We start from the raw sequence: 25,941 nt of genomic DNA on the forward strand, positions 1-25,941 counted from the left end.
GTCCACTGGTTGCTGTGTCAGTCAGGGATACACCCTCTGTGGTCAAGCTCAGCACACGTTTGTCAATGCGAGTGACATCCTTTCAAATAGAAGTGGAGGGTCAGAGAGGTTTTAGAACCATAAAATACTACACCACAGAAAAAGGTCTTTCAGCCCATTTAGTCCATGCTGAACTGTTAATCTGCCTAGTCCCATCGATTTGCACCCAGACCTTACCCCCTGCAATTGATGTAGCTAATAGGTTTTGTGCTATTTTCGAGTCTCCTGCCTGTGCTGAGCAGTTGGGTGGGTTTGCTAAGCACTGCTTCTCACAGACACCAATCGTTGTTAAAGCCTCCACCACTCAGCCTCAATATTTAATGGGCTGATTCCTAACCTGGTGTGCACACAGCTGTCTCTCCACTCCACTCCAAGCACAAACTTCACAGGATCCCCAAAAGAAATGATCCTGTTACTCTGTTCTCTATTGCGCACAGACTCCTGTTGCTTTGTGCTTTTATTAAGATAAATATCATTCATTTCCAAATATTCAGCTGTTGACATTTGAAGAATAAACCTCATTAATCAGCTTAATAAGGATCAAATACCCTTCGGAGCATCCTCTTTGCTGCTATCAGGGGGCTGTCTGTCACTCTGTCATAAATAGGAACAGACTCAGTGATACAGGCTCAGCAACACTGGAGGACTTCAAGAGGGCCTGGACTCCAGGTACTCATTAATCTCTCTGCCAAGGGAGCAAAAACTAAACACTGAGAAAGCAACAGAGATAAGGAAAGGTGGGAGGAGAAAGAACTGAGAGCAAAACAGCAGCAAGGTAAGGGAGGCTGTGAGATCCCAGTAATTTGGCCCAACATGATGATCCAATATCTAAGCTTCTGCAACGACAGGCTATAAGCATAATCTACAATCCCCTTCCCATTTATGTATTTATCCTCCTTCCCCTTACCAGTGTTATTTAAAGATATGGCACAGAACATGCTCTTTCAGCCGCACCACCAGCAACACCCAATTTAACCCTCACCTTACCACAGGATAATTTACAATGACCAATCTATCATTTGCAAAAATCTACCACCCCGGTATGTCTTTGGACTGTGGGAGGAAACTGGAGCACCCGAAGGAAACCCAGGCACTCCACCACGAGCTGTACTATATATTTCAACCACTCCAAAAAGGTAATGTTTATAACTTCTTCCTGATGAAAGTCCTCCTGACGTCTGTATTGGATCTATCAGTGGCTGTCTTGATCAAGTGGTATGCTGGTGCAAGCTAGTAGAGCTGCTGCCTCTGCTACAGTGACACAGCTTCAGTCCCGACTTCTGGGGCTCTGTGTAAAGTTTGTGTAACCTCCCTGTGACTTCATGGGGTTTCTCTCACACCCAAAGATGTACAGGTTGATAGGTTAATTGGCCACTGTAAATTGCCATTATTGTAATTCTGCAGTAGAATTGTTGAGAATATGGGGAGAACAGTTTGCAAAAAAAGTAAGAAGGACAATGAAATTCCTCTGTGAGCTGGCATAGACTCGAAGGGCAAAATAGTCTCATATAGTGTGATACAGAAATATTAACCCAAGTTCTGGAGTCCTCACATTGAACACAAAGGGTTAACAACTTTTCTGAGAGATGACAATGGCATCCTGAGAATCTGGAATCGGTAGGTGATCTTTGGTAGAGGGCCTGGACAGATGGACTCTACTATAGATACATTTTGAAGTGATAGAATTAGGTTCAGTGATGGAATGTATTACTTTCTTTTAGCCTTAGGAGCTTGGCTGAAACTCAGGTAGGCTCATGGACACACATTTCTCAGTCCTGTCAGTGTGTGTTTGTCTCTCACTCTCTGGCTCTCCCCCTCCCTCTCCCCTCCCCTTCCCTCTCACTCTCCCCTATCTCTCCCTCTCCTGCTCCCCCTCCCTCCCTCTCCCTCATATATCTGTCACATAATCCCTCTCTCCTTTTTAATGCTTTATTTATCCTTGTTCCTCCTTTCATGTTCTCTTGCTGCATTGGCTGATCTGTGCCTAGCCAGATCCCATGAGCGATGAGGTTAATCTGTGTTTTAGTGAATGATAACCATAAGAGCAAATGAGTGCCATGGAATTTCTCAGATATCCTTGAACAGGCTCAGTGCAGCCGGGTTTTAACCTTACCAAATGCCAGAACCTTGAACAGTACGGCACCTCCCCAGTGAAGTGTCCACTTTGATAATAAAATGTTCTTGGATTTGATTTTGACCTTCTGACATGTTATGGAAGAGCTGTCAACATAGCCAAGCCGAAGGCTTCTGAGATCCTGGGACAGACCGAAGTGCTGATACAGAAAGAATGTACAAGGAGGAGGAAGACATGTAAGTCAACATGTTAGACCTGTCAGTCACCTCTACCAGAGCTTTGAATTAGAATCATCACAAACAAGAGAAAATCTGCGGATGCTGGAAGTTCAAGCAACGTGCACAAAGTGCTGGAGGAACTCAGCAGACCAGACAGCATCTACAGAAAAGAGTATGGTTGATGTTTCGGGCCGACACCCTTCATCAGGACATTAACTTAGACTGTTGGCTTTAGACTGCAAAGCAAAGCTCCTCTATCAGACGACTCACCAAATATGAATACTGGGTTCAGCTCTTAGACTTAACAGGGGATGCTGGAGGGAGAGCAATCTTAAACCTTGAGTTTGTCTCTTCATTGCTGGAATTGGGCAGCATAGACAGAGCTCTGTTCTTGCCCAGGATAGAGTACACCACTGGATAGGAGCCACATGTCTGTTCTGCAATGCATTGGAAGTTTTGATTAATTCCGTATTTTGCATTTAAAATACAGAATGGTAAAGGTGGTTGCTTCTTGCTCTATAAGTGAAGGTGACATTCTCTGAAGGGACACCACAGATTACTTATTACTTTACTTTATTGTCGCCAAACAATTGATACTAGAGCGTACAATCATCACAGCGATATTTGATTCTGCGCTTCGTGCTCCCTGGAGTACAAATCGATAGTAAATATAATAAAATTTAAATTGTAAGTCATAAATAGAAAAGAGAAAAGAGAAAGTAAGGTACTGCAAAAAAACCAAGAGACAGGTCCGGATATTTGGAAGGTACGGCCCAGATCCAGGTCAGGATCCGTTCAGCAGTCTTATCACAGTTGGACAGAAGCTGTTCCCAAATCTGGCAGTACGAATCTTCATGCTCCTGAAATTTCTCCCGGAGGGAGATTACAAGGGCATAGTACTTTGCTTTGAGGCACATATTTGGCTAGTCGCCACCTGATGGGAGAAGTCAACCCCTTGTAAAGAGGGGCTCTGCTGAAACATTTACCTCCCCCTTGCTGATCCTCTTATCACCTGCCTGAGCATTCACAGGACATATAAACACGAGAAACCTTCTGGCCTTATGACTGTAAATAGACACAGCCCCTCGTGTCTGATATGCCATTCATTCAGTTTAAGCCTAACCATTTACCTCAGCACCACTTCTCTGCAGTAACCCTACATCCCTTGAATCCCTTAATACATTCAGATTCTGGCTGATCATTAAGAGTCATACAGCACGGAGACAATCCCTTCAGCTCAGCCTATCCAAGCTGGACCCATTTTCCAGCATATGGACAATAACTTTCTAAACTTTTCCTATCCTCATACTTTTCAACACCACTTCTCTGTGTTTTTCCTTTTCATGCCTTGTGGCACATCAGGCACCTTTTTTTGTCATTTCCATAGCACTTGACAGTTTTTTACAAGGCCAAGTTGCTAGCTCAACCCAACTCAACCCAGCATGGATGGAAAGCATGCTAGGAGCTGGCTGGATTTGAACTCAGGACCATTTACCTCAAAGTCCAGTGCTGATGCCACTACATCGCCAGTTGTCACCACCTCTCAGTACTAACTGCATATCCCTCAATTCCCTTAATGTCAATTAATCTCGCACTGTGTCTGAAATGTATCAGCAACTGAGCCTCAGCTGTCTTGGATGGAGATGTCTAAAGAGCTTCCCAGTTTGCATTTACGAGGTCACCTTCACAATCTCAGCAGTTCAAAACTAACTGTAGGCATTTTAAAGCTGGGAAGCATAGCAACCAATTTGTGCATGGCAAGTTAATCTGGTGCTGTTGATGGAAACACGAGGAAATCTGCAGATGCTGGAAATTCAAGCAACACACACAAAATGCTGGTGGAACGCAGCAGGCCAGGCAGCGTCTACAGGAAGTATAGTCGACGTTTCAGGCCGAGATGTTCCACTAGCATTTTGGGCGTGTTGCCTGTTGATGGAAAGGTGTCTCTCTGTTCTTCAGAATGGTGATCTGGCATGTGTGTTGCCACACCTGAGCCACCACTGTGGAGAAGCAATGGCACACTGTCTCTTTGGCTGCAGTTTAGAAGGCTTTAGGGAAATCATCATTACTCTTGTCTCACAATGAGGAAGTGGAGGAAGGAGGAAACTCCTCCCCAACTGCAATGATGCTTTGCAAGTCCCTGGAGAGAGTTGTAAGCGAGTTGTTGGATTTAACCATCCAATTTTACGAAGAGTCAGCCTGGGGGCAATGGACTGAATGGCTTTGCCCCTGTGGGTCATACTCCATAAATCCATGGCTGGTTCATACTGAACTTGCAAAGAATAGAAATGGAGGCACTAATGGAGCATTGCTAGATCTGGCGAAGGGTCCTCGACCTGAAATATTGACTGGTCTCTCTTTCCTCAGTTACTCATCAGCCTGGGTTACTCCACCATTTCTTCTGTTGTTCTGAGTGTTGCTAGAACGTGGATTGTCTCCAGGATTACACAAATGTTCAAGCAGTGTGTACTGAAGTGGACAGTGGGGAGGAAGAATGGTTTGTGTGGGGTAGAATAGAGAGGAGCAAAAAATTTGGGCCACATTCACCTTCTGAGAATTATTCTGCATCTTATTTCCTGCTCTCCAAAAAATCACTTGAGAGGAGATTTTCGATTAAATTTCAATTCTGTTTTCTTAGGGAAAGCAACTGATGAAAGAACAAGCAATACTTTTCAAAAAAGCATGAAGAAGTTGTTCAATTACTATCCATAAAAGTACTGACTTGAATTTTGAGGCTGCAGAACTAATTTTGACTTTAGAGGTGGAGATGCTGAGGGAGTTTAAGGGAGCACCGTCTAGTGTACGTGTGGTGGGGTGGGTGGCACTGCACAGGATCAAAGAAAGCTGTAGAAAGTTGTAAACTCTTCCAGCTATATCTTGGGCACTAGCCTCCTCAGTATCCAGGACACTTTTAAAAGATGATATCCATCACCCACTTAACATTTCAGGAACAGCTTCTTCCCCTCCACCATTAGATTTCTGAATGGACAATGAACCCACGAACACCAGCTCAGTATTTTTACTCTTTTAGTACTGCTTATTTAATTATATATATATACTTATTGTAATTTATAGTTTTATTGTTTTGTATTGCAATGTACTACTGCTGCAAAACAACAAACCTGATTCTGATTCACTGTGCTCTGCACCAAGATGAAGAGAAGAAATGGGCATTTATTTTTTTATTTTTTGCTCCAGGTTCCAGTGTCTATATTTCCAATTTTTACTTATTGATTGAGCACCAAGGCTTCACTCAACATTCTTCCTCCAAGCGTGGTTAAAGGACAAATGTCTAATATTTTATTCTTGCTGAGATCAGTTTCATCTTCAGACATCAGCCACACTTTGTGTGTGTGTGTGTGTATGTGTGTATTGTAACAGTTTTGTCCTTGAAGAAAAGGCCATGTTCACTCTCAGCTCTTTGGCCTCAGGATCACCCCAGGCCCCTGCTGCTTTATGAAGGAGAGCCAACCTCATCTACTTGTCTTTCTGCCCATAAGAGGAGATGGGGCGGGCACAGCATTTACCCACATTTCAGCTTTCCCCAAAGCACAGGCATTCAGAGACTGCTTTCATGACCTTTTAGAGACATGTCTGGCAAACTCTTGCTGGTGATATCTGACTGTAGCCCTGGAGAATCTCCTTGATCCCATTGCATGGCTCCTAATGGCACCATTCATCATCAGAAAATCCAGGTCCCTCTCACTGTCTATCAGCATCCTTCCACCTCACTCCTATCATTCCAGCATCCATTCCTTCACAAATACCCAGTAGAAGTAAGAATGGTGCTTGTATTAATTATTGAGTCATAGAGCTATATGGCATTAAAAAACAGGCCCTTCGGCCCAGATGTTAACCAAGGTCCCTAACTGTGCTCGTCCAATTTTCCTGTAAGTTCTCCTGGTCTATTTCTGACACCTCTCTCACCTTTCTGAATTCCTCTGTCTCCATCTCTAGAGCCAAACTGTCGACCGACGTCTTTTATAAACCTACCGATTCCCACAGTTATCTTGAATACTCCTCTTCCCACCTTGTAAAACATTCTCTTTTCTCAGTTCCTTCATCTCTGCTGCATCTGTTCCCAGGATTCTACTCTCCGTTCAAGGACATCGGAGATGTCTTCCTTCTTCAAAGGATGGGGCTTCCTTTCCTCCCCCATAGATGCTGCCCTCTCCCTATCTATTTCCCAAAACATTCATGCTCACCACATCTTCCCACTGCCTTAATAGTGACAAAATTCCTCGTGTCCTTACCTACCACCCCCTCAGCCTCTGCATCCAACACATCATCCTCGCAAACAATATTATGTTTCAATACCAAGAAAAAAATTCAGACATGGAATGATTTCTAGGACCATACTCCAAAGTGACAGAGGGAAGAAAAGGCATTTCATTTGACTTGGATTAAAACATTTACAAGCCTGTTCACCATTTACTGTGCCCAGAAGCATTTGCCTTCTGTATGCAACAATGAGCTGGTCTTGTCTCTGGGAAGCGGAATAAGGTATTGGTGGTCTACAGAGTTGGCGTAACACTACAAGTCCTGTCATTCAGATCATATAATTTTCTGTGAGCAGTTTCACTGAGAACAAGCACTTCAATAAAAGTAAAAATAACTTTGCTCATTTATTCTTGTCCTCTGTCTCTTCCATAAGAATAAGTCAAACGAGCAGTGCATGAGATGTAGTTCATGTCAGCTCACTGCTAGGAGCCACCTGGAGCAGCAGCTTGCATTAGAAGTCTAATCACTTCCAGGAGAAACCAGCTTTTGATTTGACTTGCTGGGTGAATGATTAAATAGGTTGCTGCACAAAGGTTTGTAAATTGGGTATTTCTAATCTGAACTGTCTGAAATCTCCAACTCTGGCCAAAGATTTATTGGGGAATTTTTTATGAAGGCCATCAGTATTCTATGGTAATTCCAATTTAAAGAAAATCAGAATGTGAACTTTTTGAAGTGAAAAGTGTTTATGTTGAATGTTGAAAAAGGTGTTAGGCACTAATAAGTGCTGAAGTAAATATTATGATAGCCTGACTAACTGGACTGCCGCTTTATTCAAAGTTCAAAAGTCCGAAGTAAATTTATTATCTAAGTACATATATTTCACCATATGCATCCTGTGATTTATCTTCTTGTGGGCATACTCAATAAATCCATAATAGAATAATAATCATAATAAAATCGATGAAAGACCGCACCTACATGGGCATTCAACCAGTGTGTAAAAGACACAAACTATGCAAGCACAAAAGGAGAGAAAAAATAATAACAAATAAACAAGCAATAAATATCAAGAACATGAGGTGAATAGTCCTTGAAAGTGAGTTCATAGGTTGAGGGAAAATTTCAAGGATGGGGCAAGTGAAGATGAGTGAAGTTGTTCCCTTTAGTTCCAGAGCCTGATTTTTGAGGGGTAGTAACTGTTCCTGAACCTGGAGGTGCGATTCTTGAGACTCCAGTAATGTCTTCCTGATGTCAGCAGTAAGAAGAGAACATGTCCTGGGTGCTGGGGGTGGGGGTGGGGGGGGGGAGTACCTGATGATGGATGCTGCTTTCCTGCAACAGTGGTTAACAGTGGGGAGGAATTTACCCGTGATGAACTGGGCTGTATCCATAACTTTATGTAGGATTTCCCATTTGAGGGCAGTGGTATTTCCATACCAATGCAGCCAGTCAATATACTCTTCTCTACACATTTATAGAAGTTTGTCAAAGCCTTAAATGTCATGCCAAATCTTCACAAACTCTTCAAGAAGTGGAGGTGCTGCTGTGCTATCTTCATAATTGCACTTACATGCTGGGCCCAGGACAGATCCTCCAAAGTAATAACAAAGTGGAGTTTAAAGTTGCTGACCCTCACCACCACTGCTTATCTCCCCATCTCACATATTCTCCCGAAGGACGTAGTACAGATACTGTTCCATGGTGGTGTCAGTCAGGAAATTTAGACAATATCAGAATAGCATCCCAACTTTCACAGAAAGGAAGTGAATTAGGTTAAAGTAATTCCTCTGTTCCAGGATCTCAATCTTCTCCCTTCTCTTGAAAGTATTTTCTCCTGGTGACAAGGATTGTTGAAGGGTGTGATTCATATTTGTCCCAGGAGCAGTATCGTTAGCTTATTCTGAATTGCAAATTCTGGACTTAAAGCTTGAGCAAAGGTCAGTGTGTAACCAGCAGAAGCAGTAAACTTCCATTACTCTGCAGCCACATATAATGGCCTATCTTTTGCCCTGATTTCATATCCTTCACCAAAAGGCATAGGATCAATCCTGGCCTGAATGGCTTGTGATGAGTTCAGATTCAGATTCAGTTTATTGTCATTTAGAAACCACAAATGCAATGCAGTTAAAAAATGAGACAATGTTCCTCCAGAATGATATCACAAAAGCATATGACAAAACAGACTACACTAGAAAATCCACATAAAGTTTGGCAATCCCCAATCCAGAGTCCGGAGAGGATGCTGCGTATTAATATCACGCTACCATCTTAGCGCATCCCCGGAAAGGAGCTCCAAATCCACCAGACAAATAAGACCAAAAACTAAAGCTACAAGACCTGCACAAAACCACATAGTTACAACATATAGTTACAACAGTGAAAACAATAGCATTATTGATAAAAAAAAAGACTATGGGCACAGTAAAAATAGTCCAAAGATGTTAAAGGACTATAAGTTCAAAAGAAATCACCACACAGTTTCCTCAAGTCCCCAGGATCCCGACAGACTCGCCATCCCACGCCGGCGGCAGAAGGAAATACCCCCTCTACGGACTTACACCGCGCCCCCCCGACTCAGCCTCACAGACACAGCACACAACGAAAGCTCCATCAAACCCAGTCTCACAGACACAGCACACACCGAAAGCTCCATCAAACCCAGTCTCACAGACACAGCACACAGCGAAAGCGACCTGACTGCAGCGGACTCCAAGTCAGTCGAACCTCCGAGCCGATGACCATCCCCTCCAGCACAGCTTCTCTGAGCACCATCCTCTGCCGAGCGTATTAAGACAGCCCCGCCAACGGCCATCGGCAACGCACCCCCGAGGACTGGGGCCCTGTTCTTCCCAGCAGAGTCCCGGACCTCACAGCAGCAGCAACGAAGAAGCTCTTCCTGGAGATTTCCCAATGTTCCTCCATGCTCCCACGTCCGTTTTCAATCGATTATGATTGCGCACAGCACCCCTCTTCACAAATAACAGATAATCAGCTCTGGAGTGGCCACTGCAAGCTGTGTTGTGCCGCCATCTTGAAATGCACCTTTGTTGCACTCAGAGTCAAGTCAAGACAGCATCCAGAGAGAGGCAGGCCTTTGCTGTTCCTCACCAAGAGAAAGACTTCAGAACACTTCTAATTGATGCTTTGCATTGGAACATGGTCAGTCTCAGAATAATGCTTAGGTTTGCTCCAGGTGCTCTGGATTCTTCCCATTTTTCAAAAAAAAATCTCTGCCAGTTGGGTAATTGACTACTATAAATTGCCCTTCATAAGTAGGTGAGTGGAAGAAACTGGGTGGAATTAATGGGAATATGAAGAGGTTAAAATGACTTAGAGTTGAGTGTAACAATGCTTTTTGATGGTCAGTATGTGGACCAGTGGGTCAGAGGTCCTGTTTCCCTGCTATATGTTTCCATGTTCCTCAGTTCCAGAGGATGCATGGACAACAACTAAGTTGAACATTCCTCAAGTACACATTTCAGTGGCAACTTCTGAGAATAGGACTATTTTGCCCAGATATTCTTGGCAGCACACATTCTATCCACACCACTGCCTCTCAAAATAAAATGTGGCCAGAACCAAACCTGACCGCAACCATTCCAAACCTCAGCACTTATTTCTTGATTAGAGTGCCATTAACCCAGGCCAGCTAACCAGGCTCTCATCTTAGACATCAGTAAGTTGGGAAAACATTCAGCCCCTTGAAAATGTTCCACATTTTGTTCTAGGTCAAAGGTTGGGTACACCACAACCTCCCATTACCCACCTTTGTTCCAAATTCCTTCATCCATCGGCAGCCATTTAATTGGTCTCAGCTTATACTCACATTAGCCTGACCGCACCACTTCCAAAAAGGTCACTTATTCAACAGTCAAGTCAAGTCATTCATTGTCACATGCACAATCCTGTTGGGATACAAGTATAATGAAAAACTTGCTTGAGGCAACATCATAGGTGCACAAGTACAGACAACATACAGAACATAAATTATACAGAAACTGTACAAGACAGTGGAGAGAGAAAAAGACTGCAAAAACAAGACATTAATGCAAGAACAAGTCATGATGAGTGATAAAGTGGATTTTCTGTATGCAGCAAGCTGCAAGATAACTTTTGATGTAAATTGTCCCAACTCATGGAACTTTTTCCCACTGAAATCATGTTTATTGGAAAAATTAAGATCCATTCTCCCTGCTGACAGAATGTTTGGCTCTTCCTCCAAGCAGCTGTCTTCTGACATTTTCCTTAACAGCAAGCTTTATTCTCATCTTTAAAATCCCCAAGCACATCCTAATATGTTCATCAAGTAATATAAATAATAACTTGCATTAATATTAGCATCTTTGGCACTGTAAAATCATCCAAAGACACTTCATAGTGGCGGTGTCAGGCTAAGACTGACACTGGGCCAAAAAAAAAGAGGCATTAGCATAATCAGGCAGATGTTTGGTCAAGATGGTAGCTCTTAAAGATGACCTTTAAAGTTAGATCCACTGCCTATAATATAGAAGGATATCAATCAGAAGGACGCCCTCACCCATTGGCCCCATTATCCATCTTATTTCTCTGTATCCCTGCATTTTTTACGAATGCTGATCAACTCCTATTTGATTATTTTTTTTGTCATTAGCCTACGTTAAGCTACATCTCCTCTATCATCATGTCTTCAAGGTGATAGAGGAAATTAGAGCTCCAAGAAGAAGCCTATATTGCTGTAGAGAGGATGTGCGAGCTGCCCACAAACTACACCCAAATATGGGATCAAACTAAGACCTCAGAGTTGTGTTCTTCTCTCCTAGATAGATAGAAATTAACCAAATATTCACAAGGGAACAGTGACTCACATGCTATGTTAATATCATTAAGCTTCTGTGGAATTCGGACTCATTGTAGGGTTAAGAATGGACTCTCAGGAGCTATTGAAAATCATCCAGGTGGGGAAGGTTTAGAGACTAAACATTTCATTAGGAAAACCAAATGCTGGTTTCAGCAAAAGTCATGTATTGCACAAATCCCCTGCCAGATTTGCCTTTTCATTTGATTTGTTGCAAGGGACTTTAGCTGTTCATCATCATGGGATAGAGTTGTCCTCCAGTCTAAGTCAAGTTTATCGTCATCTGCACAAGTATAGGTCTGTACAGATGCGATGAAAATCTTACATGAACAGTATCGCAAGCGCATCACAATACAAGAGCATCATTCACAAAATAAAACCTAAATGAGATGTAAATCATGTGTGATTTTTACACAAAAGAACGCAATTAGAACTAAGAGATATCAAAGTCTATTTTACTACCAAATAATCAAAGTGTTCATAGTACAGTGGATTCCAGTTAATAGCACTATTGGTTAATCAGGGCAGTCGCTTATTTGGGATAACTCTTAAAGAACAAAAACAAATCAAGAAAATAGTAGGGATTCCGTTTGATTATTTAGGACATTATGCTGCTTAACTGGGATAGAAGATTGTTGCCGAACAGTTTCTAACTAGCGTCAGTTCTGTGCACTAATGTGGCCCATAAGATTGAACAGTTTTTAAATAGCATCAGTTACTCGTGTTTGTGTTTGTGTTTTTTTGTCTCTGATAGTTGGTGAGAAGTAAACAGTAAGACAGTTCAGGGTTGTTTCGCTCACTGTGGTTTCAAGTATTCAGGCCTGGAGATGCCAGAAATGGCTGTAAGATATTATGGAGCGAACAAGTTTTGAAATAGATTTGCGTATTCCTGTGTTATGTTATCCATTTGGACTGACTGACGCCGACTTAAAAAGCAGTGATTATTGATAATTTTGTTTTTTACTTCGACTTTATGGAGGAAGACAATGAAGGCAGTCCATTACTTGCACTAGATGTCTGCACTGATCTTGTTCATTCGCAGTCCATCAAAAGAACACAGCGGTGATGAATTCTTCTGTCACTAATGATTAGGAAGTAATACGTAGTTTATAAAACTGTAGTAGTATTGTTTGTGTTCTAATTTGTTCTGTATTGCATTTAAATGTATAATTTGTTACTCAGTTAAATGGTAGTTTGTGTTTCTTATGCCTTTTAACTATTTCCTTGCAATTTTGGCTTACTAAGGTAGCCACTTAATTGGGCCAAAATGTACTGGTCCCCATGTATCCCAAGTATCCAAAATGCACTGTATTGCTAAACAGTAGTGATTAGGGTTGTGCCAGTTGGATCAAGATCAAAATTGCTTTTCCCTTCTTTGGATAACTGAATGTTCTGGGGACTTACACCCAGATTGTTGCCAACAATAAGCTTCGTGGAAAGCAGCCAGTTTTAAGAAATGAGACTTTTCAATGACAGGATGACACCCATCTTCTTGGAAAAGGCAGTGCTAGCATTTTTCCCATGAGCTACATTGAACTCTTTGAGCTCTTTATCTGAATGCTTTCCCTCTGGCACTGAATAAATGATTTTACAGAGCAGTAGTGTCATCAAGAATACCCTGGGTTTTCATTTCACTGAATGTAATTCCATAAGTCATGTCATGGATATCTTGGCGGGGTACAAAACTGCTTGCCCACTCTTAAGGAAGGCTTGGATTTTCCGTGGAATTCTTTAGTCCTACTTTTATTAATTTTTAATTATCTCTTTCACACCAAGGTTATGTATTTGTTCAGTTCATGTCCATTTTTGATAAATTGTGATTTCTTTTCCCTTCAATCCCTTAAGCAGAAAATCACTTTTCCTCTGTTGAATACTGCTGACCTAATATGCTCCCCTGTAAAATGCTTCAAATTCTGACCTCTGTGTCAGAATGCCAGGATGATCTGCTCTAATCCCAACTCATTACCACAGGGTCCAATGAGCTTCCTCTGATTGGATTTCCATGTCTCACTGAGCAGATTGTTATACTTACACTGAAATAAAATAAATACCATACTGCAATTACCAGATAATCAAGCCAGGTTTGAGGCTCCACTGCATACACAGTAACCTCATCAGAGGAGAATGTGGCCATTTATGGATAAGGTTCAGGTTTTAACTGGATTTTATGGAAAGTTGGGGAAAGTAAGGTTTAAACAGGAGGAATGATAACTCCTTCTTGCTTTGTAAATATTGAAAAAGATAAGAAAGAAATTGTATTTATTAAGTGGCTTTTACAACCTCAGGATATACAAAAAGCTTTCAGCTAACCCTGTTACTTGATCAGCATTGGTAAATTTTTGTAAATTGGTTTATTGCAGTCACGTGTACCAAGGCCCAAAGAAAAACTTTTTTTGTGTGCCATCTGTACGTATTATTTTGTCACATTAGGGCATTGATGCTGTACAAGGGAAAACAAAAAGCGAAAGAAGAATGAAGTGTTACAGTTAGAGAGAAAGTGCAGTGCTAGCCAGCACTAAGGGCATAACGAGGTAGATTGTGAGGTCAAAAGTCCACCTTTTGTTTGTGTGTCATCCAGGCAGGCCACGCTGTTCAACCCAGAGGCAGGAAAAAGAAAACAGAAAAAATACAGGTTATAGTGTGCAATGACTGAGTAAGTGGATTTGAGAGAACATTATGATTCTGACAGTCTAAGATTTGCGGTTTTACAAAGTACACTGGTTGTAATACAGTAAACATTATGAGTGGATTTACTGAGGACAACTGAAGAAGAGTTGTCACACTCCAGCGTGATCTTGTTTCAGTGATGCTGGTGAGGGGTAAACATTGGCCAGGTCACCAGGGAGAAACAGCCATGGATCTCTTAATGTGCTGGGAGGGAAATGAAAAAAAGTACAGCAGAAAGAAAATTACTGTGATCTCACCTTCCAAGCTAGTGTATTTCCATGGTGTGAAGAGGTGCTGTCTCATTCATGTCATGGATGCGTAGTTCATGTGCAAGTCCAGCATTTGTTGCCCTAACCTGTCTGACAACTGCAAGAAGCAGTGAGAAGTCATCTGTATTACAGTGAGTCTGTTGTGTCTAAAATCCAGAAACAATAGAGTCGCCATTACCGATGTTTTTGTATCTGTAAATCAGGGTTCTGGGTTCTAGTCCAATAATGTTCTCCCTGTATGACTACATGGGTGTGAGTGCAAAAGTAGATCTGGATGAAACAATTTATTTGGTTTACTAAGTTGGCCTCTTGAGAGAGTCCCCTAAACAACAACTAATGTAGCCATAGAAGTAGACCCAAACTGGGCCTTCAGCTCAACCTGTCTACAAGATGCCTATCTGAACCAGAACCCCTGCCCATGCCCTCAAAACCTTTCCTATCTATCCCCTTCTTTAATAGCCAATATAAAGCCCTCTCCAGAAGACCACTGTCATTATTTATCACCATTTCAAGGGGTATTACTCTGCTTTGAAGGAAGATGATGCCAAGAATCCATTCTCAAACAAACTCTTCATAAACTGGAGGAGGAGGAGCTTTCCGAGAAGAATCGTAAACCACAAGTGCTGTAGGTCATTGAGAGTGCATCAGGCACTCAAATGGATTTGCACATTCATTAGGCTTGTCAGAGCCAACTATGTCAGATTTACAGGTCTCAGCCCAGTGGAGCAGTTTTTCTTTGAACCGCTGTGCCATAGGGGAAAGTCTAGGTATCCATAATATGAAAGGATAACTGTTCTGGAACTTGCTGAATAAAATATCATGCAGTCTTTCATCCATTTTCATTTGCTTCTCTTGGTGCACCATGTGCATTCCTTGCAATGGCACCTGTCTTTACTCATTGCCATTCTGATATGCCCTTAATCATACATGGTTTCCTAGGCAGTTAGGTCTCATTGGCATCAGCTGCCATTTGAAGACAGTCATGTTTGTGTAAGTTTTTTTAATAGCTGCAGAAACGACAGCGATTCTCCCTTGCGGAGATGATTGGTTCACCATGCAGAAAGGAAGCCTCTTGAGATGCCCGTTGTCAAGGCCTCTGGGAGATGGAAGCCACCTAGAAATGTGAGCCCCTGTCATTGGTGACAGATGCCTGCCATCTGACAGCTGAGAAGTCTGCTGGGGCATTCCCCTTTGATGGCACAGAGCGATAGAAACACATGTAGCTTAATACTCATCATTCCTTTTCAAAGTTTTGTTGTGGCCAAAACCTGAAGTTCATAGAACGAACACGTAAAGGCTGTCCACAAAACTTTACATTTGTGATCACATGGGAGCCAAAGAGCCTGCGCACCCTTACCTCCACGCTGGCTTCTGTTTCCCTGGGGTTCTTCATGAAGGGCTACGCAGTAGAGCCAGCCCTGCTCCATCTCCGGAGAATCCTTCTCCACTTATTTTTGGGGCTGAGGTGCTTTCCGCGAGGAATAAAGGAGAATACACAATAGAGGGGCTCGGTTTTTGGTGGAAATGTCTTTACTCATTGCCATTCTGATATGCCCATAATCATACATGGTTTCCTAGGCAGTTAGGTCTCATCGGCATCAGCTGCCATTTGAAGACACTCATGTTTGTGTACGTTTTCTTAAGAGACAAGCCCTTGTCTTTGGACGCTTTTCCTAGTCCAGAGCTCTCCTCCTTTCGTCAACCAGAAATGGCTTTGACGTCCAGAGCTTTCAGTCCAGGGGTCTAATTGGCTCCCTGCATGCTTCATGAGCTCCCTCTGTACCGTTGTGCAGTGGAGAGGTGGCTTGTTAGTTTGTGACAGGTTGTAATGCATGGTTCTGACGTGGAACTCAAAGGAGTCTTAGACATCAGTAACTTAGATAAGCCTTCCGCAAGGGTAGGACTCGGATGGAATGGGGAGCAAATGCAAAAGGAGCCGGTCTGAGTTCATAGAAATCAGGTTGCCCCCTTTGCACTTAGACCTCACCATTTGCCAGAGCTAACACTGGCTGAAGGGATGGCTGTTAGGCATCAGATACCAGTTGTGCAGGCCTGCATGAGGGATGTGTAAGCAGGTGGCTCCTGACTTTGTTTTCAAAAACAATTCATGAGATTAGGTGTTAAAATAATTATTCCCTTATTGCTAATGCCCCCAGATCACTAGGTGCTGAGGAAGGGCTAGATGACCTGAAATGCTGCCGATTCTCTTCCTGCAGATGCTGCCTGGCTGGCTGAGTACTTCCAGCATTTTCTGTGTTTTCTGATAGATGACTAAGTTTTCAAGATCAGACTAAGTTTTCTACAATCATTTACATCCTTTTGCAAGTCCCATTTCCCTGACCATCTATTTGCCTTACATCAGCGATACTGGAAAACATGCCGTCATTTTTTTGACTCCCCTTTGTTTCCTCCACTTCTCTCCTGGCCATGACCATGGTTACTATGCCTAGGCAACCATTTAGCAATATGCTCAGGCGGCCATAGTAAATCAAGACTATGACTGACATCCCCACAGAACCACTCATTCAATCCCTACTTGTCTTTGCTAACTAGATTGCCAACAGCAATGGAAATCCTGAAAGCTTTATTTCTATCTTCCCAATGGAGCGCAACCTTATTCTCTGTGGTGACAAAGGTTGTTCAGATATAAATTGGTAACTATGCTGTCTCCTGGGACCTTACCTCCAGCTAAGATTATGTGCAGAAACAATTCCATTGTATTTTCATTCTTCTCCAAGGTCATTGCTCATTTTCAGAAGGAGGTGGGTCATGCTGGAACCAAATGTCCCCATTCTTTTGACAAGCCATACACAAGTGTCATCAAGCTTCCAGGCTGCAAGAAAGGTAAATGACCATAACCTCAAGAGTGCACCACATGATCTTTCCTATTTATCAGCATTTTTCATCAGCAGAGTAGCAGTCAATTAAATTTCAAGATAAGGGACATGTGATGCTATGGAACTGGTGCACTCACGTATCCCAACTCAACTCACACTGACTAATGTTCTGTCAAAATGAGGGTGAATTTAACTCTGTATCCTGCCAGTAAAAAGACCAGAGTATGGCACGCAGTTCTTCCAAGTAACTGATTTAGAAGTTTTGTTGAATTAAAAAAGGTTGCTCGGTGTACTTTGCAGGTGTCTAGGATCTGTAATGTGAGCAAAGTGTGACACAACTCCCCCCCCCCGCCAAGGGCTGTGGGTGTCTCTTTTGGCCTCTTCGTTCTATTGCCTTTCTAAGCAAGGTTATCCTGAATGCCAACCCACGTCAGCTGGGTTATGGTGGCAGAGGTGATACCCAGATCTTTAAATAAATGTTGAAATTGCATTCTGATGTGAAAAATTTACCACTGTCAGCTAAAAATAGGGAGCCCATCTGCTGGAATCCTTCACCTTGTGTACCTAAAGGGAAATATTTCAAACCTGCTCTTAATGACAACCAAGGACTGTAGAACAGCAACATCACTAAAATAGACCACTTGCTCATTTCCTCATCACCTCTACATTGCTGTTTTACTTTCTACATTACCACTGTGAACTGTTGACGCACTGTGTTCGATCGGGTGTATACTACTTTGCAATGTTCTTGGATCATGAAAGTTACTACACAAATGCAGGATTTTCTCTGATGCATTTCAACTCAGAAGCTAGCTCTGTGAAAACCAAAGGAAGCTGCATGTGGTGGAAGTCAGAAGCTCCTACCCAGTTCGACCTGAGACATTGGCTCTCTTTCTCTTCCCACATGTGTCATGACTCGTCGAGTATTTCCAGTAATTTCTGTTTTTACTTCCATTGTGCGTGTTTTCTGTCTGCTGGACCCTGAAATAAAGCGGAAGCATGAGGGAGCTGGACGGGAACTTCTCTGAAATAGCTGTACACAACAGTGTCGGAAGCAACCCAAAGAGATGTATATGTATGTTCAGGCATATTGTTTCCCAACTACTGTTTGCTGGTTTTCTCTTTGGTGGCTTCACAAGGTGACATGTATTACAACAGAGTAAAAAATGGTGAGGTGGAAATAGTTATCCAAAAAACAGGGAGAATTGGGCGAGGGGCAGGGAGAGAGGCTGAGAGGTCAGGGGTAGAGATATACCTAGAAGTCAGGATGTAGGGCTAAGAACATCTGCTCTTTCAAAGAGCAAGGATAGATGATGTGGGCAGAATAGCCTCCTTCAGTGCTGTAAAACTTCAGCAACTGGAGAACAATAAGGAGGATCAAATTTGAAGATGTCTAATCGGATTCCACCTCCCTAGAAAGGTTACTTTTGTCACTACACAACCTTTTTTGACTAATGGCTGTCCAGTTGGCATGGTAACAAACGGAGCTAGTTTAATTGAGAAGACCTTCACACTGTTAATTTGGTGGCAGGCTAATTGCAGTATATTCCTCGTGAATGCAGTGAAGACTTGACACATTGTGTGACTTTGGGGCTAATTGGTTTCACCTTCAACTGACCTTCCTTCCAGCTTACAGGAGAGATAGAAACAGTGTAATTTTAAGCACAGGTTGGGTAAATTGGTCATAAAGTACTCCAGCAGAGCCAGGCCCTTTCTCCCTTCCAGTCCGTGCCAGCCTGAGAGCTCTCCACACCATCCCCGTCCATGTGTGTTTCTGAAATGTTACAATTACACCAGCATCGACCACTTTTGCTGGCAGCTCATTCCACACTTGCACCACCCTCTGAGTGAAGTAGCTTCCACTCAGATTTCCCCCTATATACTGCACCTTTCACCATAATAAACCTAGGATCTCTATTTCTAGTTTCACCCTCCCTGAGGGGAAAGTTCCTACATTCATTCATCCTATTTATAACTATTATAATTTTGTATATCTCTGTAACATCTCTCCTCATTCCCCTGCACTCCAGGGAAAACCTATTCACCTTATCCCTGTAACTCAGATCCTCAAGTCCCAGCAAAATTTGTGTAATAAATGCAGCTTGTTAGTTGTGACTAAAGAACTCTTCAGAGACTCTAGTTGACAATATGTTTGAATGTCAGTTTTTATGGGGGAGTTTTGGAGCTCACTTCAGAAGACAGAGGTTCTCCTCCTGGTTCCTCAAACATTAAGTATCAGTAGCTTCCTGAGAGATGTCATAGAAAAGACCCAATGGGACTCATGGTGGGAAACCTGCCCTCTGCCCAGTTTGGAGGTGCTGAAGCCAACACCAAACTTCCAGTTGACATCTTGCTGCTCAGCACAGCTCACAGAGCCTTACTGCAGTTCTGGGAGGAAAATGCCAATAACCTCCCTGACCATTGCGAAGCCACCATTGCATCACAGAGCCAATAAATATCAATGGCAGGAAGTACCCATGCTGTTAACATCATCAGAATTGAATTTACTCTTGTGCTGAAGCGAGGATATTTTGTAAAGCATTTCTTGGCTCTCATTCAGACCAAGCTGCTCCACTTCTGTCCAAGATAATATTTCTCAAGGCCTTGAACTGAGCAGTTGCAGCTCGCAACAGGCCACCATTGTTCTCCTTACCACTCAGTCACAACAGATTTGAATTAAAATGGCTCTGTGTTCTAGAAAGAGGAAGTACATGAAACCGTATTACTGCCCACTATACTGTGTCAGTGTTGTTTTTTGTTCTCTGAAAGCATTTTTAATTCTGCCCGGATAAGATGTTTTATTGAAGCTGTCACTTATAGTCCAAAATCATTTAGCCAAACATAGCAACCTGTTTGCACAAGCAAGATCCCAAAAATGGCAGTAGGCTGAATGAATTTTGTTGGAGAAAACAGATTTGCCCATTGCTCTGTCAACACCTTCTGCTCTTTGTGATACTATTTTTTATCTACTGGAATAGACAGGGTTGTAAATAATATGTACCTGTGCTCCAAGGTCCCTACCATTCACTGCATTCAATTGACTTCACAAAATGCAACACCTCATGCTTGTCTGAAATAGCTCCAGCAAAATCTACCATGTGACACACCCCCTGTATGAGCGATGATTCACCTCATGCAGCTTGTCTTCCTATAATCTCAGTTAAAATGTCAGAACTCCTGAAACGAATGGAACACCAATGAACACTTTGCCAGGACGTTAGTGATGAGCTGACCAGAAAGGGCTACCTTCACTGAATTTAATTGGAGGTACGCATCTTACAAATCCTTGTTCCATCTGCAGAAGAATGTTGACCAGTATCCCAGATGAATCCCCTGCATTTTTGGCAAATAATAATGTGGGATCTTTAGCTCCCATCTGCTCATGTAGGAGGTGTGCAGGGTTCGCTCCTGGAGGTTGTGCCTTTCACATAGATTATGATTTTCATGAACTGTGTTCCTCCAACTCTGCCCTTTCACCCACCCCTTTGTCCTGTTTTCTCATCATTAGAAGCTATGCCTTCCAGCGTTTAGACTGTAAGCTCTGGCCCTTTAGCTCATATGTCGTAATCTTAATTAACAACAAATTATCATCTCATGTTTATAATTTACTGTACGGTTCAGCAGTTCTTTGTGAATGACAGTTCCAAATTTGTTTCTTAGTGTAAAAGTGTTTTCTAACTTCAGATTTGAAAAACCTGAATTTAAATTTTAGATCATGCACATGTTTTAAATCTATTCATTTCCAAGGTCGGGATGTCAGTGGTGAGGGCAGCATTTACTGCCTTGAGAAATTGGTGATCAGCCACATTTTTGAACTGCTGCATTCTTTCTAGTCAGGGTAATTCCACAGTGCTGTTGGCAGAGCGTTCCGGGATTTAGAAGCAATGACATTGAAGGACTGGCTTTGACCTTGTAGTCCTACATCAGAATGATAGGTAACTTGGAGGAGGAACATGCAAGTGCTGATGTTCACATGTGCATGCTGTCCTTGGTGATAGAGATTACTGGTTTGGGAGGTAATGTCATGGGAACAAGGTGACGGACATTTGTGTGTTCTGTAGATAGTATATACTGCAGTCACTATGGGCCAGAGGTGGTGGGAGTGAATAATTTCTGTGTTTGGGTGTCACCAAGTAACTTCCCTATCAGCTAACAGAGGTACATTACTTGTCCTATCAATTTCCTATCATCACAAAAAAATCATTAATCAAGCTGTTGGTATTTTAAACTTTAGTAATATAATCCAATTTTGTCTCATAATTTAACCATTGGAATCCATGTACCATATGGTAAATGTACTCAACAATCCCTCTAATGTCAATACCCTAATATATTCCCTTTGTAGCACTTAGGGCCAAGGTTGCTAACTGGTGTGTTTTAACAAGTAGAACCCAGACCTGAGTGGATATGTCAACTCTTTATCACTGATACTGATTAACCTCCTGAGCAGTTCCAGCACTGCCTGTTTTCATTATGGATTTCCAGCATCTGTACTTTCTTGCTCCGTCTCTGTACACTGTACACTGGTGCTGCCAGGAATGTAGGGTCGGTAAGTTCACAGGGAAGTGGAATCAGTGCGGATAGTGGTGCTGGAGTAAACAAACTGCCACGATCTGACCAGCAAGGGTGTCCTTACACTCAGTGTCCTTCTGCTGCTGTTGCCCTGGTTCAACATGTTGTGCATTTAGATGCACTTCTGCATGCCACTGCCCTATTGTGTGGTTATTTGAGTTACTGTCACCTTCTTGTCAGCTTGAACCAACCTGGTCATTCTCCTCTGACCTCTCTCATTAACAGGGCATTTCCCCCACAGAACTGCCACTCACTGGATATTGTTTATTTTATTTATATTTTCACACCGTTTTCTGGAAACTCTAGAGGCTGTTGTGTGTGAAAATCCTAGAAGATCAGCAGTTTCTGATGTACTCAATCTACCCCCTCTGGCGCCAACAATCATTCCACAGTCAAAGTCACTTAGATCATATATTTCCCCATTCTGATGTTTGGTCTGAACAACAATTGAACCTCTTGACCATGTCTGCATGCTCTTATGGTTGAATTGTTTCCAAATGAGTGGCTGATCAGATATTTACATGAGCAAGCAGGTACCAAATAAAGTGGCCACTGAGTGTTTTTCTTATGCCCTTGTCTAGGAAGGAAACGTGAAACTACTGCTCAACATCCCAGGAAACTCAACAAAAATAAATTGTTGTGTGACCAAAGAAACCTCCCCCCTCTGTAGTGATTCACCTACTTCCATAAAAATCCAGGAACAGAAACCATCACATCTTAGCAAGTTGTCACCCTTGCAGATAATTATTTTCTATATTGCAGTAGCTTATGGTGGAATCACAGTTTTTGATTCAGTATTTGTTACTTGGAGTGTCCAGAATGCTTGTCTTTTCCTGAGAATAAACACTGAAGCAATGTAATGATTTAACGTGGAAGAAAAAACATTGATGTACACCAAAGCCACTTGCCCCCCATGCTTGCATCTCCATTCATGAAGATTGTGTCCGATCCTTTACTCCAATGCCACTTTCCTGCACTGTCTCCATATCTCTTATTCTCTTAATTTCCTTAATATCCCAAGATCTGCATACATTCAGAAACTGAACCTCCTTTTGGGAAAGAAAATCCAAAAAATGTATCATCCAGTCACTGAAGACATTTTTTGCTCATCTCAATTCTGATTGGCTGGTCCATCATTTTGTGTCTGTGACATCTAGCTCATTAAGTCCCAGGTTGGGAACATATCAGCCTGGCCACCATCCTATCAAGTCCTAAAAGTACATTGTAAGTTTCAATGGGATCAACACTCATTGTTCTAAATTTAGAATAATGTACAGAATATAGATCCTTCCTGCTTAATCTACTGTATACTCATAGGCAAAGCATACAATCCCATTAATCAGTTTAGTAAATGTTTGCTATACTCCCTCTATTGCAATTATTTCTTTCTCTCATTTTGGAGCCCAGGTCTGTACACAATATTCCAGGTGCAGTCTCCCCAGGATCCTATATAGTTGCAGAAAGAGTTGCTTACACTTGATTTCAAATCTACCTGCAAGAAAGTCTTATACACCATTTGTCTTCCTAATAACTTTCTGCACCTGCATGTCAACTTTCACTGCTTTGAGTACAGGGACTTCCAGGCCCCTTATCATTTAAAAAAAATGCTCTGCATTTCTGTTACCTTTAACTGAAGTTCGTGACATTACACTTTACCATTTTACACTCCATCTGTCATGTTCTTGCCCATTCACTTTGCCTGCATGTATGTCCTGAAGTTCCCTGCATTCTTCTCACACTCCACACTGGCATCTTAGAATCAGAATCAGGTTTAATATTACCAGCATATATGTCGTGAAATTTGTTAACTTATCAACATTATCCATTTTCAGAGTCTCATTGCTTCTGACCTTTTTTTTGAAATATATTTATAACAAATCTTTGTGTTTATTCTGTTAATTTATGTTTTGTGTTTGCATTATTTTTTAAAAAGCTTTCTCTCACACTCCCTTTTCGTAGACCTCATCTGTTTTCACATCTTTTATTTACCTTTGTATGCCCCATCATTAGCAGGGTCCTGTTTGTTCCATCGTTGTAATAAATTCATTGCTTCTTTAAGTCACTAGTGGCTGCAGTTTCTTTCAGTGTCAGAACAGACACTGTTTTTATGCCTGCATTAATTGATTTAAGAGATAGCTACAGGACAGATTTTATGGGCTGAAAGGCCAGTTCCTGTGCTGTACTGTCTTGATATATATTTTCTGTCAACCTACCTTTCAGTTCTTAGTCTTTAGCCTTGAATCGCGATCTTATAGACCCCAGGTCAATAAAACTTGCTAGCAATTATCCTTTGTGCACAGAGACAACCTTTAATCCAACTTGCTACTTTCATTTGGACCTCAAGGACTTTTACTTACCGGATCAATTTTTTCATGTAGGACTTCATCAAACACTAATCTAAAATATATGTAGATTGCATCAAATGTACTGCTCTCTTCAGCCCTCATTGTTACTTCTTTGATTTGTAGTCAGACACAATTTTTCCTAAAGCAATACATGCCATCTGTGATCAACTTTTGACTTTCTAAGTGCTTGTAAATGCTGCCTCAGAACTTATAAATATAGGGCACGTGGCCCTGTAGCTGCAAAAAGTGTCCATTTCTGTTTTTTTTTAAGCAACCATCTCAAATTAGTCTTCTTCCAAGCCTCTGGCAACAAATGAAGATTGTAAAACAATAGCTAGAGGTTGCATTAATTCCATGCTTGAGATGCATTTAATACAAGCCTGATAATGAATCCCCTTTTAGAGATGAAACAGCACTTATTACCACTCTTTTCTCTGTGCTGAGCATTTTGTATACTTTACATTGTTTCTCCGTAATGATGCAATTTTCTGCTTCTAGGGCTATAAAGCAAATCTTTATTATGTTAAATCTGAAACATCTCGGATAGTGCAGTTGTCTGTCACTCCGGCACTGTAATATTGATTAAGATTGCATGCTCCTCCTGGTCTGTGCCTTGGATGCTCTCCCTCTTATGATGTCACTCTCAATCAGGATGCTGCTGGCCCAGAGTCACAAGACAACCAGGACATATTCTGAATCTCCAGTCGCTTGTTTTGATTCTCCTCCCACAGTGTGATGAATGTCCTTAACGGTTCTGCATATCAGCCAGTGATTAATGTTTAATTTGCATTACCACCATCTGTCCGCTGAAAAGTTAATCCTCCTCGATTCAGCATGAAAGTGCTCATGCTGTTCATGTTGGGGTGCCTTCCATGTCTGTTGGCTGACGGTTTGTCATTCTTCCCCTGTGGGATTGCACTATGAATATCGATGGGCCATTCAAACATGGGGTGAATCGCATCTCCAACCAATCCGGAAGCATGTTTACACAGATGTGGCTGGATAATGGTTGGGAATAAAGATCCTGGCTGATTCTGTATTTCCAGCTCAACAGACGTTGGCTGGAGTGACTAGCACAGCAGGGAAGCAAGTGATTAGTCTTTTATGAACTGAGTCCTGTTCATTTTACACTTGACCTCTGTATGTAAAACCAAACAACATAAGGCAAAGTAAGTTTTACCTTGAACGCATACACAAAATAATCAAACCCCTCATATCATAAACGTAAGAAATTCTGCAAATGCTGGGAAATCTTGAGCAGCAGGTGAGGCACAAAACGCTGGACTCAGGAAGCCAAGCAGCAAAAATGGAGGGGAATAAACAGTCAATGTTTCAGGCCAAGGCCCTTCATCAGAAATGGAAACTAAGAGGGCAGAGACCAGAATAAGAAGGTGGGAGGAGGGGAAAGCAGACAAGCTGGCAAGCCATAGGTGAGAGGGAACGTGGTTGGGTGGGAGAGCGGGGATGAAATAAGAAGCCAGGAAGTACTAGGTAGAAGTGGTGAAGAGTTGAAGAAGGGAGAATTTGATAGGAAAGGTCAGTTGACCATGGAAGAAAAGGAAGAAGGAGGGGCACCAGAGGGAGGTGATGAGCAGGTGAGGAGAAAAGAAGGGGTAAGAGGGGAACCAGAATGAGGAATAACTAAAGAGAGACAGGGGAAGGGAGAGATGATCAGAGGTTAGAGAAATTGATGTTCATGCTATCAGATTGAAGGCTGCCCAGACAGAGTATGAGGTGTTGCTCCTCCAACTTGAATGTAGCTTCAGTGTGGCAGTGGACTAGTCCATGGACCAACATATTGGAATGGGAAATTGAATATAAAAGGGTAATCATCAGGAATTTCCACCTTTTAAGGCAACCGG

At 42.1% G+C, this 25,941-nt stretch overlaps 1 protein-coding gene across 16 annotated transcripts in view; it reads left to right on the forward strand.

Annotated features, from left to right (window-relative positions):
* LOC132406245 (receptor-type tyrosine-protein phosphatase S-like) overlaps nucleotides 1–25,941 on the forward strand; it is a 475,477-nt gene that overhangs the window by 39,167 nt on the left and 410,369 nt on the right. The window contains exon 1 of one of the 16 annotated variants that reach the window (XM_059991618.1): nucleotides 14,025–14,042. The exons of the other annotated variants lie outside the window; for them this stretch is intronic. The gene's annotated coding sequence lies outside the window, so the exon portion shown is untranslated. Of the gene's footprint in view, nucleotides 1–14,024; nucleotides 14,043–25,941 lie in introns of those variants that run through there. 16 annotated transcript variants of the gene reach the window in all.

Source organism: Hypanus sabinus, chromosome 16, assembly GCF_030144855.1.
Source record: "Hypanus sabinus isolate sHypSab1 chromosome 16, sHypSab1.hap1, whole genome shotgun sequence".
NCBI classification, from domain to species: Eukaryota; Metazoa; Chordata; class Chondrichthyes; order Myliobatiformes; family Dasyatidae; genus Hypanus; species Hypanus sabinus.